Here is a 12,683-nt window from a genome sequence, read left to right on the forward strand (position 1 = left end):
TTGTTTTGTATAGCCTATTCTTGGCTCTATAGTCAAATATTAGTTGACCACATATGTGTTGGCTTCTTATTCTGTTCAGTTGTTCAATATCAGTTTTTATGCCCATACCATACTGTTTTGATTCCTATAGCTTTGTATATAATCTGAAATCAGAAAGTGTGATGCCACCAGTTTGTTCTTTTTCTGAAATGCTTTGACTGATTGGGGTCTTTGTGATTTCATATGGATTTTAGAGTTTTTTTCACTATTTTTATGAAAAAATTTCATTGAAATTTTTATAAGAATTGCATAAACTTGACAAATGGCTTTGGATAGCATGGACATTTTAACAATATCCTTCGATTTATGAACATAAATAGCTTTCCATTTATTTGCGCTTTCCTCAATTTCTTTCATCAATGTCTTTTAATTTTCAGTGTACAGATCTTTCACCTCCTTGGTTAAATTTAGTCCTAAGTATTTTATTATTTTTGATGTTATTGTAAGTGGGATTGTTTTCTTTATTTCTTTATCAGATAGCTTGTCATCGGGTATAAAAATACAACTGATTTTTATATGTGGATTTTGTATCCTGAAACATTACTACATTTATACATTAGTTCTAATAGTATCTTTGTGTAGTCTTTATATTTTCTATATATAAGATCATATTATCTGCAAAGACAATATTCCTTCCTCCTTTATGAAACAGGTGCCTTTTATTTCTTTTTCTTGCCTAATTGTTTTGGCTAGGACTTCTAGTACTATGTTGGATAGGAGTGGTGAGACAGTGATTTTTTAGGATACTTTAACCAGTTCCAAGCCCAAAACTATCAATCATGTGATTCTATGGCTTAAATCAGACAGATTACCATCTAAGGCTATCTATATGCCTAACTTTGTAGTGGCACACACAGACAGATCAGATCATTGCAAAATGTAGATTCTAATGAATGCTTTTTAATGAATGAGTTAAACAGGGTGCAGTATTTAAAAAATTCTGGCATTGGGAATAAAGGTACAGTTATGCTTTTAATTTTTCTGCTGGGGATAAAAGATTTTGTACTTTCCCAAAGTATTTTTCTTACCTTAAGGAAAGATAGTTGTTTATAACTTGTTCCTATAGAACTAAGACTCTCAGGAAGAGAATATTTCATGGCAACACTTGTTAAAATGTTGATAAAGAAAGGTCAGGAAGTGTTCTACTAGACTTAGACTGGGGGGATAAAATGCTAGCAGGGGCCAATATGGGTAAAATACCACAGTAGGAATGGCCTTGCAAAAGCATTTCCTTTGACGTAGCAGTCCCTTCCTCTTCGTGGTATGATATTGTCTGAAGCTTGGTGTTTCCTGAAGTTCCTTCCAAGACTCAGTTTTCTTCAGAATTTATACTTTGGCCTTCAAATTCTTGTCCTCTACTGGTAAGTAAATTAATAAATATAAGGAGTTGACTCAAATATCTAATCTCAACCCTAGATACATTAATCCAAGTGCCCACTGGAAATTGCCACTGATATGGCTCACATTTTCCTCAAACTTAAGATGTCTGAAATAGAATTCATCATCTTCCCATTAACCACTCCTTCCATGTTTTCCTACAACCCAAATGACATACCCCAATTGACTAACCCAAAACCTTGACTCCTCATTGTCTCTTCTTCTGCACTTGCCATCAATCACCGTGTCCTGTTGCATTAGCTTCCTAAATATATCTGCAATCTCTCTCACTACTGCATACCAAGTCTCCATCATCTCTAGGTTAGAGACTGTAAGAGTCTCCTAATTACATTTCTTCTAGTCCTGTCCCCCTCTAATTCATCTTCCTTCTCCCACCAAAGTGCTTCATCTGAAATGCAAATGTACCAGTATATGGCTAGCTCTTCAAACTCTTCAAAGGTTCCATATTTCCCAAAGTTCAAACTTCTTAAATTAGTAAACCTCTCCAACTACCTTCCTTCTGCATCTCCTCTTGCACCCTGGATCTCTGACATGTGATCTGTTTGTAGTTCCCAGGATACACCGATGGTTCCCCAGTTTTGTGCTTTTGCTCCCACTTTCCTTTCTTCTTACCTATACCCTCACCAATGACAGCCTACTTATTCTTCAAGATTTTCCAGACTCGACTTTCCTCCTCTGTAAAGCCTTCTCTGACCCACTGTCTAAATGCAAGGGCAGAGTTGACTATAAGCTCTTTTGAATTTCTATGTGCCCATTAGAATCTAAAATACATTACATCTAACTTTTAATTTCACCAACATTTTAATATATCTATCATCTTTATGAATAGGTTTTTGTCCTTCAACACCTAGTGCCAGTTTTTGGTATACAGTATACTAAATACATTTTGGTGGTTTGCTTCATTGAAACAGTAAATATATACTTCTGGAGAGTTTTTTCTTATTACAATCAAAGGTTTTTAGGTTTTGTTTCCTTTACATTATCGTAAAACTTTTCTTTGTACTGCTAAATGTTGTTTAATGCAATTAACAATTTACATGGAATAATGATCTTGTTTTATGTCAATATTTTTAAGCCCTGCCAGATTTATTTATTTCGTTACATAGATAACACCTCAATAATGTTAGCACTTAAATCAATTTCTACATTCACTTTTAAAGAGATACTCAGAATTTGGCTATTATCATTTTAAAAATATCTTCTTTCACTTTTTAAGGCAACATTGCCTCCTGTTAATAACAATAAATAAATACATAGAGAGAGTCAACCACTTATCACTTCTAATTTGGTAATTTGATTTGGTTCCTTTGGACACTGTGATTAGAAACTACCTGATAACACAATATAGATTTGGTACATTTGATTAGTTGTTTCAGGTGGAATCTTATTTACTCCTTCCTTTGTAAATTTCCTTCAAAATGGATTGAGAGATTAGCCTTTTCCAGGCATATACTCGATAGGAATATAAAGACAATAGGCATGGCTGCTTACCTTTATTATACAGAAGGGAAACAAGACAGTTCCAAGGGGAGCTATCACATAAAGAGTGGATAATGCCAGGAGAAATATACAAAATGCTCTGGGAACATAGAAGAGAGACTTATTTCCAGTAAGAAAAGGAATCTAAGGAAAGCTTCATGGAAGAAGGGGACTTCTAAACTTGGCTTTGAAAATGGGGTAGGGTTTCAACAGATGAAGATTAGGGAAGGACATTGCACACTAAGGGACAAGAGTAGTGGGTTGAGGCGGAGAAAGTCCATGGGGTGTGGAGAAAAAGGAGTGAAAGAAGAGTCCCGAATATAGAGGGTGGTATGGTGCTTCTAGAGGACGTTGAAAACCAGAAAGGTAAGCTATCATATTAATTAAGGAGGCCCTTGAACACCTCACCAACAATCAAGACCCACAGGAGGCTTTCAAGCAGAGCAAAGAAGCTTCTTTTCTTCTGCTATTATCTACCCACAGTAGCATATTATGTTCCCCTTATCTTTTATAGTCTGCATTTGCAAAGCAATTGCCATGATATCACTTCTGTTTGTAGACATCCTTCTCTGTTTTGAAACCCTGCTTACCGCACCCCCTCCTTTGTCTTTTGGAACAATGTTTCACTATTTGAACTTTTACCACATTTTTTTCTTGGTTCCCTTGGGGACATTGCTATTAGAAACTAACTGATATGGGGTATAAATTGTTCTATAATTATACTCACTGTAATAAAGAACTCTTATCAAAATCTTCTAGCTCTCTGTCATTTGATTTAAATATTATATTTAAATATTATAGCCTCCACTTACCATCAGTTGTGTCATATTAATGATGCACACTGAGAAATGTCCCCTTGGGAATGTAATATTACTTCTTTTATTCATTATTCTTTTTAAATTCAGAAATTCAGATTTCATCCACTTTTGGGGGGGTGGGGTACACACAGTGTCAGAAGTGTATTGTGAATCTTTTCTTCCTGTGTGACCTGCTTTTTCATCCATCTCAAAGGTGTTTTATTAAACTTTTATTCAGATATAATTTATATACCATAAATTTACCCTATTTTAAGAGTCCAATTCAATGAATGTTAGTATATTTACAGTTTTACAATCATTACCACAATATAATTTTAGAGCATTTCTATTACCTTAAAAACAAAATATACCTAATTTCAATCATTCCCCGTTCCCAATGTCAGCCCTACACACTGATTAATCTACTTTGTCTTTTTATATTTGATCTTTTTTGGACACATTATATAAATGGAATTATATAATATGTGTTCTTTGGTGTCTGGCATCTTTTGGGGGTTCAATTGTATTGTAGCATGTATCAGTACTTCTTTAATTTTTATTGCCAATAGTATTCCATTGTATGGAGATAACACATTTTGTTTATCCATTTGCCGATTGATCTCCATTTGAGTCATTTCCTCTTCAGAGCTAGTGTAAATAATACCATTATGAACAGTAGTGTACAAGTTTTTGTGTGGACATGGTTTCATTTCTTTGTGGTAGATTCCTAGGAGTGGAATTGCTGGGTGGTGTGATACGTTTGTGATCACCCTTTTAAGAAACAATCAACATGTTTTCCAAAGTGGATGCTCCAGGCTTTATTGCCACCAGAAATGTATGATGGCTCCACTTTCTCTCCATCCTTGCCAACACTTGCTATTGTCTCACTTTGATATTAGCCATTTTGGTGGCAGAGACGGTATGTTAATTTGTATTTCCTAAATGACTAATGATGTGGAGCATCTTTTTATATGCTTATTGGCCATTTCTATGTCTTCTGTGGAAAAATATTTAAATCATTTGTCTATTTTAATTATTTGTCTTTTTATTATTGAATTGTAATGGTTGTTATATTAATCTAGATACAAGTCCTTTATTAGGTATATGGTTTCCAAACATTTTCTCCCTTTCTGTGGGATGTTTTACAATTTCTTCTGTCTTTTTACTTTTTTGATGGTGTCTTATAGTGCTCTAAAATTTGTAAATTTTGACCAGATTCAAAGATCAATTTTTACTTTTATTTCCGGGCTTTGAATATTCTCCCAATTTTTTAAAGGTGCGGGTCACCTTAAGTATGGGAACTCTTTTATTATGTTTACGATTACATAACAAAAGAAGACCTTTATTACCTTATTTGCAATGTGTTAGGGCCTGCTTTCCCTTGAGGTATCCATTGATCTACTGTGGATTTCCAGGAATAACAACTATAAATGAAAATTACCTTCAGTTTTGGGGGTTCATGGCCATCACACACTTCTCTTATTCCCCTCACCATCTTGACCTTAACTTTGAAGTAGGAAGGAATCCCTGTCTTGAGAGCTGCAGAGTCCACCCAACCCCGGCAGGGTCCCAGGGTCACAGGACTCACCCACCAAGGAGACTCCTGTGCCTGTTGTTGGGGACAGACTACCCAAGCCTGCTCTCCTGGACATTGTCCATGGCTCTAGGACTCAAAGCAGCAACTAAGTTATGAAAGAATCTGAACTAGCACCCAGAAGACCTGGATTCTAGTCCTAATCTGCCTCTTATTTGTTTTCTATGACAGAATTACTTAATCTTACTGTAATTTAACATTTTTATTTAAGAAAAGAGCTTTTGAATTTCTAATGTTTTTTCTTTATAGCAGTGGTTCTCAGTGTGCGTGTGCGACAGGGGGAATGGGTAATAGTGTCATCCTGTCCGCTCTCCCGTCTCCCACGGGTCATTTGTAAGACATTTTTGGTTCTAAAAACCCAGAAGCACGACTGCATGTTTTGGGTAGAGACCAGAGATGCTGCTAGATATCCTGCAACGCACAGGACAAGTTCCCACGACAAATACTTAGCCTCAAAAAGCAATAGTGCCAAACTTGAGAACTCCTGCCTTAGTGTATATTTTTATTAGTATTTTTAGAGAAATTCCCCTTTCGTTTTATCCAAATACTCCCTTTCTTCCAAAGCACAGCCCCAAAGTGGAGCCTTCTTGGTTCATTCTAATTCATAATGGCTATTTTTTCATTTTCAGAATTCTTGTGCTATTTGTTATTATATCACTATAAGCCTAGCACAATAAAAAAAATAAAACTATAACTGTAGACAATTTATCTTTTAAGCAATAAGAGATCTATATTTATAAACTATCCAATTAAAATATTGTAAGTTATGAGATTTTTGCATTTTGTCATCAGAGGAATTCTGGGCATTATAAACAGTTTTTATTCCAGCTGATCTTCGTGAGATACCAGGAGCCTCCATTACTCCCAGCCAGCAGTAAATTTTACCAATTTACATGTCAGGGTCATTTGAGGATCTTTCTCAGGCTCTTCACTGGGGGCTCAATCCAGCGAAAAACATCTCCGATGGTTCCATTCAGGAGAGTAGAGACCCTGCTCAGGCTCCCCTTGGGACAGTCTGTCAGCCACGGGATCGAAGGCAGGGCCTGGGTGGAGATACCACCGGGGGCCACTCCATGGTATACCCAGGGGGTTGGTTTTCTGAAATAAATTTCCTTGTACTTTCCCTCTGTGTGTCACCCTGTTTTAACAATCCTCCACCAAAGTATGCAGATCATGAGAAATAATCTTTGCCAAACTGAGAACCAGCTTGAGACGCACATTCTAGAGCACGTCATGGGAGGCGCTCGTGGAAACATTAAACAGCACCAGGTGCAGACCTCACCCCTGGAGGGCCGCTGCTCAATATGCCCCCAAGGCTGACATTCAACCCTCGATGACTTCTGAGTAGGGCCCTCTGACCAACTGCACATCAATCAATAGTGTTCTTCCAACCCGGCATTCCCAGAATCGCTTCTCTTTGGAGCTGACCTCATTTATTCTCATTAGTTGTTTGCCTCAGATAGTATAGCTAAAATGTAAAGACGACTGCAAATGACATAAACATTACAGACTTAATTGTGTGGCAGACATCAGTTGGCCAGCAAACATAAAAATGCACATTTTTCAGTTTTCATTTTACCTTAACAGGTGACTAAGAATCTCTGTCCTCCTTCTTTCATGAAATCTGCTTTCCTAATTGTCTTCACTGAGCCTTAATTTGACCATACAGACTGTGTGTGTGTGTGTGTGTGTGTGTGTGTGTGTGTGTGTGTGTATGCACGCATGCAGAGGGGTTAATCTGTTCAATTGGCCCTGGAATTTACCTGATACTCTCTCTGTGGAATATCCACTATTGAATTTTATAGTTTTATTAAGTAAACCCAAGCACTAATTTTCCATTTTATTCATTTATTTAATTGAAATTTGATAAAAAGAGTTTCAGGAATCATGTTTTTATTAATAAACTTTATAAGAGCAATTTTAGATTTACAGCAAAATTGAGCAAAAAGTACAGAGTTGTTACATACTCCCTATTCCTTCCCCTCTTCCCCAGTTTCCTGTATCACCAATATCTTGCACTGGTATGGTACATTTGTTATAATTGATGAGTCAGTATTGCTATATTCTATAATGTAAACATTTCATAGTTTACATTAGGGTTCACTCTTTTTGATGTACAGTTATATGGGGTTTGTCAATGCATAATATTAGGTATCCATCATGACAGTATCAAACAGAATAATTTCTCTGCCTTAAAAGTCCACTGTGCTCCACCCATGCTTCCCCCTCATGCCCTACCACCTCCCGCATGTCCTGGTAACCACAGATTTTTTTATTATCTCTACAGTTTTGCCTTTACTAGATTGTCATATAGTGGAAATCATGTAGTATGTAGCCTTTTTTTAGGTTGACTTCTTTCACTTTACAATACACATTTAAGTATCTTATCTTTTTTTTGTTGATAGTTCATTTCTCTATTTTGCAGAATAACGTTCTATTGTATAGCTGTACCACAATTTGTTTATCCATTCACCTGTTGAAGAATATGTGGATTGCTTCCAATTTTTTGCAATTTTAAATAGAGCTGTTATAAACATTCTTGTGCAGATTTTGTGTGGACATAAGTTTTCATCTCACTTGGGTAAATGCCTAGGAGTTCAACTGCTGGATCATATGGTAAGCATATGTTTAGTTTTGTAGAAAATTGCCCAACTGTCTTTCAAAGTGTGTACCATTCAAAAATGAATAAGGATTCCTTGTGTTCCACATCATCTATAGCATTTGGTATTGCCAGTGTTTTGGATTTTAGTCATTCTAACAGATGTGTAGTTAACTATATCTCATTGCTTTATTTATTTTTATTTTTTCAAATACATTTGCGATTTCCATAATGACACCATGATGTTGAGCTCCTTTTTATATGCTATTTGTTATCTGCTTATACTCTTTCGTGAGGTGTTTCTTCAGACATTTACCCCTCTTTGAATTGGGTTGTTTCCTTCTTAAGAATTCTTTGTGCATTTTGGATATGTCTTTTATCAGATATATAATTTTTGCAAGTATGATTTCCCAGTCTGTGGCTTTTTTTCATTCTTTTAAAAGCTTTAGCAGAGTAGTTTTTAATTTTAAGAACTCTCTCATTACTAAACCAAGAATCAACTAGGTTTTCTCCTACGCTGTTTTCTAGGAGTTTTATCATTTTATATTTTGCATTCAGGTTCATGACCCATTTTGAGTTAATATTTGTGAGGATGTCAGACGGGTGTCTACATTCTGTTTTTGTTTATGTGAGTGTCCAGTTATTCCAGCACCACTTGTTAAAAATACCATCCTTTCTCCATTGGTTTGCCTTTGCTTCTTTGTCAACAATCAGTTGATTATTTTTGTGTGAATCTATGTCTGGGCTCTCTCTATTCTGTTCCACTGTTTGTTTTTTTGTTTTTTTTTTCTTTCACCAATACCACACTTTCTTGATTACTATAGCTTTTTGGTAAACTTGAAGTAGGGCAGTGTCAGTTCTCTGACTTCGTTCTTCTTCAATATTGTGCTAGCTCGCTGGGTTTTTTGCCTCTCTGCATAAACTTTAGAATCAATCTGTGGATATCCACAAAGTACTTTTCTGAGATTTTGATTTTGACTACATTTAATCTATGTTTCAAGTTGGGAAGAACTGACATCTTAACAATATTGAGTCTTCCTATCTAGGAACATAGAATATCTTTCCATCCATTTAGATATTTAATTTTGTTCATTAGAAATTTGTAGTTTTCCTCATATATATCTTATACAAATTTTGTTAGATTTATACTCAAGTAATTAATTTGTTTGGTGCAATGTGAAGGGCTCACGGCCGGCGGACTCCTGGTGGCGCCACGTGGCTGCGGTCCCTTCTGCTCTGCCTTCCCCTGGCTCTGGCCCTGAGTGGCCCGCGGAGCCGGACGGACCAGAAGATGCTGGCCAGCTTCACTGAGGGCCCAGGGGCCTCCGCCTCACCATCCACCCTCCCGATCCGGGGACCCCTCCCGCCTTGACGGCGTGGGATGAGGCTGGGCTGCTGCACAGACTGCACGACGACTCTGGCTGTGGCGCCCAGATTTTGTGTTTTTAATCCCAAAATTCAATTGTTCACTGCTGGTATATTTAAAAAGTGATTTAATTTGTATACTGGCCTTGTGTCTTTGAAACCTGGCTCTAATCGTTTATTAGTTTCAGGAGTTGTTTTTAATTCTTTAGGATTTTCTTCATAGCTTATCATGTCATCTGTGAACTAAGACAATTTTATTTCTTCCTTACCAATATGTATACCTTTTATTATCTTTCCAAGGAAAAAAATTATTTTACTAATAGCATTTACTAACACTTCTGGTATGATGTTTAAAAGCAGCGGTGAGAGGAGGCATCCTTGCTTATTCCCGATCTTAGCAAGAAAGCGCCTAGGTTCACACCATTAAGTATAGTTTTGGGATTTAAAAAAATATTTTTTGTCACGTTGAGGAAGTTTCCCCTTATAGCTTATTGAGATATTTTCTTAATCATGAATGGGTTTTGAGTTTTGTCAAGTGCTTTTTATGCACCCATTGATATTATGGTATGATTTTTCTTCTTTAGCTGTTATGATGAATTACATTAATTATTTTTGAATGTTGAACCAGACTTGCATGGCTTGAATAAATTCCAACAAATTATGGTCTATAACTTTTCATACATTGTTGGATTTGATTTGCTAATATTTTCTTGAGGGTTTTTGTGTATATATTTAGGACAGTATTGGTCTATAGCTTTCATTTCTTATAATGTTTTTGTCAAACAGTTTTCTATATCAATTCTGCCTAATATAGCATCCAAATAGAACACAAATGATCAATAGCTATTGATAGAATTATTTTCATTTCACAATTCATAAGTTATCCAAGTTGAATTAGATGAAAATAACTTGTTCTCAAAATCTTACTTAGCAGAGAATTTCCCCCTCAACATTACTTAGAGCAAGAGCTTCCTTTTATTTTAGATACAGTCAACAAATTTTATGGAAGCAATTTGCCAAGTTTAAGGTCATGGTTCTGATACAAATTTTCTTTCATACTCATCAAAACCTTAAGTAAATTTGGCTGAGAAAAAACTGTGCAAACACAAAATTACAGTTTTAAACTCAGTATCATAAAGATTAGAGGATTGGAGTGAATGATAATTTCACTTATTAGTTGGTATTTTGAAAAATTATTTATACAGTGAAAAAGATAAGAGACCTGGTGAGTTTAAAGGTGTATCTCTATTAAGAAGAATAATGAGTGCTTGATAGGACATGATTAGTACCTAAATTATTATATTTATATTTGACTTGTCTTGAGGGATATATACATTACTACATTTGCAAATGACATACCAAAGCATCATGAATATCAAACATAACTTAAACAAGTAACTTACTTTTATGTTCATGATTTAGTTTTTGTTTATATCCATGGTCTACCCAGCATTTCGGTTAATAGTTATATGATTAAGAGCTTGGTATAATCATTACCACTCCACAGAAATGCCCACACTCAGAACAAAAACCTCACAGTCTGGTTGTACTCTACCCTGTTAAAGCTTAATAATAATGGTAAGTAAGATTAATAGAATACTACAGTGTGGCAGGTGGTAATGTGTTACAAGCATTGATTTATTAAATTATTACAACCACCGTATGAGGCAGGCACTAATATTTTTCCTATCTTATACATGAGGTACCTGAGACACAGAGCCATTGCATAATGTGCATGAGGTCACCCAACTCAGAGTTGGTACAACCAATACTTAAACCAGGATAATAAAAATTAAGAACTTCCTCCCATCTACTGTACTACACTGACTTCCAATTAAAGACAAGCAAATACCTTCAACTCTCTCTAAATCAGTTCTCTTTATCACCTCTTTGAATCTTGTGGACACTTTAGACTCAATATAGAAAGAAAATAATTTTATTTATATCCCTTTGTAGTAATCTTTACATTTTATTATCAATTTAACCCAATTTAATTTAATTGAATGATTTAAACCTCCAAAGGGTATTTATTAACTCTCCTAACGGGGAAATCTGGGAGTGCCTCTTAACTTCAAACACATTTGGATCCAGGAACTCAAGTCCTATTTTTAGGTGGTTCTTTTTCTACAACTTGCAGATACACTTTATTCATGGGATGGGCCAAATGGTCTCTATCTAGTAGTTACACCCCAGCAGCTTAACAATCCAATGGGACAGCTTATTCTGTTTCTATTAATAAAGCAATGCTTTTATAAATTTTTTTATCAGAGCTTATGATTTTTCTCAGACATACTGAATTTGCAAGCCTTCAGGATGGCCTCAATGGTACCGTAAGTTACAGACACTTTTAGAATTTTTTTGCCTCTTTCTGATGTTTACTCTTAGCTAAGAGGGTAAATATCTTAATAACATTGCTCACACCTCACACTAACTCATTTCTATAGAATTAAACTACCAAATTTATATAGAGGTGCCCATCCTGACTTAGCTTCCTCAATACGCTGTCCCCAGGTGTTATTGTTCATATTTTGATTCTGACTCAGGTGGGAGAGGAATGAAAACCTCTCACCAAAGTGCTGAAATGGTGAAACTAGAAATGAGTTAAGTCACTGGGGTGGGTAAAGACTCAACAAGAGCTGACTGACAATATGCTCAGAGGAGTTCCCTTCCTCACAGCCCTGGCCTTCAGCACTGTTCCCAACTGCATGACCAGTTTTCCGTGTAATAGGATACTATGACTCTTTGAAGCTATAGGGTGCCCTATCTAGTCTCCAAAACTACGCATGGGAGCTTAGCCCTCCCCTGGTCATCCAGGTGTCCTAGGCCTTCCCTAGGGTTTATGAATGTTTCAGGAAAAAGCAGAGAAGTGTCCTCAAAGGCAAGGTAACATAAATGATTGTGCAAAGATTCAAGGCATAACTAGGTTCATGGTCCTCTCCCACTCCATAATAATTTTCTCATTCATATGGACGACCAGCTGGTGGGATCCGGCAATGCAGCTGGCCTTTGCAAGTTTTCTCCTACAAGTATGTAACACTTGGACTTGTAGGACTGTCCAAGTGTTACAGTCCTACAACTGGACTTGGCCTCTGGTCCCATAGAGCACTTTTACACTGGAACAGCACTTTGTACAGTGGTCCCTTTCCTGGTCTACTTCCTGGTACTTTCCTGAGACATAGTCACTCGGAGAACTTGCTCTGAGATGGGACCTTACTTAGGCACTCCCAACTTCAAAGCTAGAGAGCACCTTCTTGCTTGGCCCTTCCTCCCTTCTCCCAACCTCTCCTGAGTCTCAAATCACTCCTCTGGTTTGTCTCACACAAAAGTCTGTAATATTCCTCTTCTTCCACAGTGGGGCTTGGTGGCCACTAATTCAGAGTTCCAAGTAAGACTCTTTGAGAATAAAAAAGAC

General features: G+C 36.4%; 1 pseudogene; it reads right to left on the reverse strand.

The window, feature by feature from the left end:
- Positions 1 to 9,091: 9,091 nt before the first annotated feature.
- LOC129081169 (polynucleotide 5'-hydroxyl-kinase NOL9-like) overlaps positions 9,092 to 12,683 on the reverse strand; it is a 31,182-nt pseudogene continuing 27,590 nt past the window's right edge.

This window comes from Pteronotus mesoamericanus, unplaced genomic scaffold (genome assembly GCF_021234165.1).
Source record: "Pteronotus mesoamericanus isolate MK-2021 breed Mesoamerican mustached bat unplaced genomic scaffold, CSHL_Meso_final contig_94, whole genome shotgun sequence".
In the NCBI taxonomy this organism is placed as follows: Eukaryota; Metazoa; Chordata; class Mammalia; order Chiroptera; family Mormoopidae; genus Pteronotus; species Pteronotus mesoamericanus.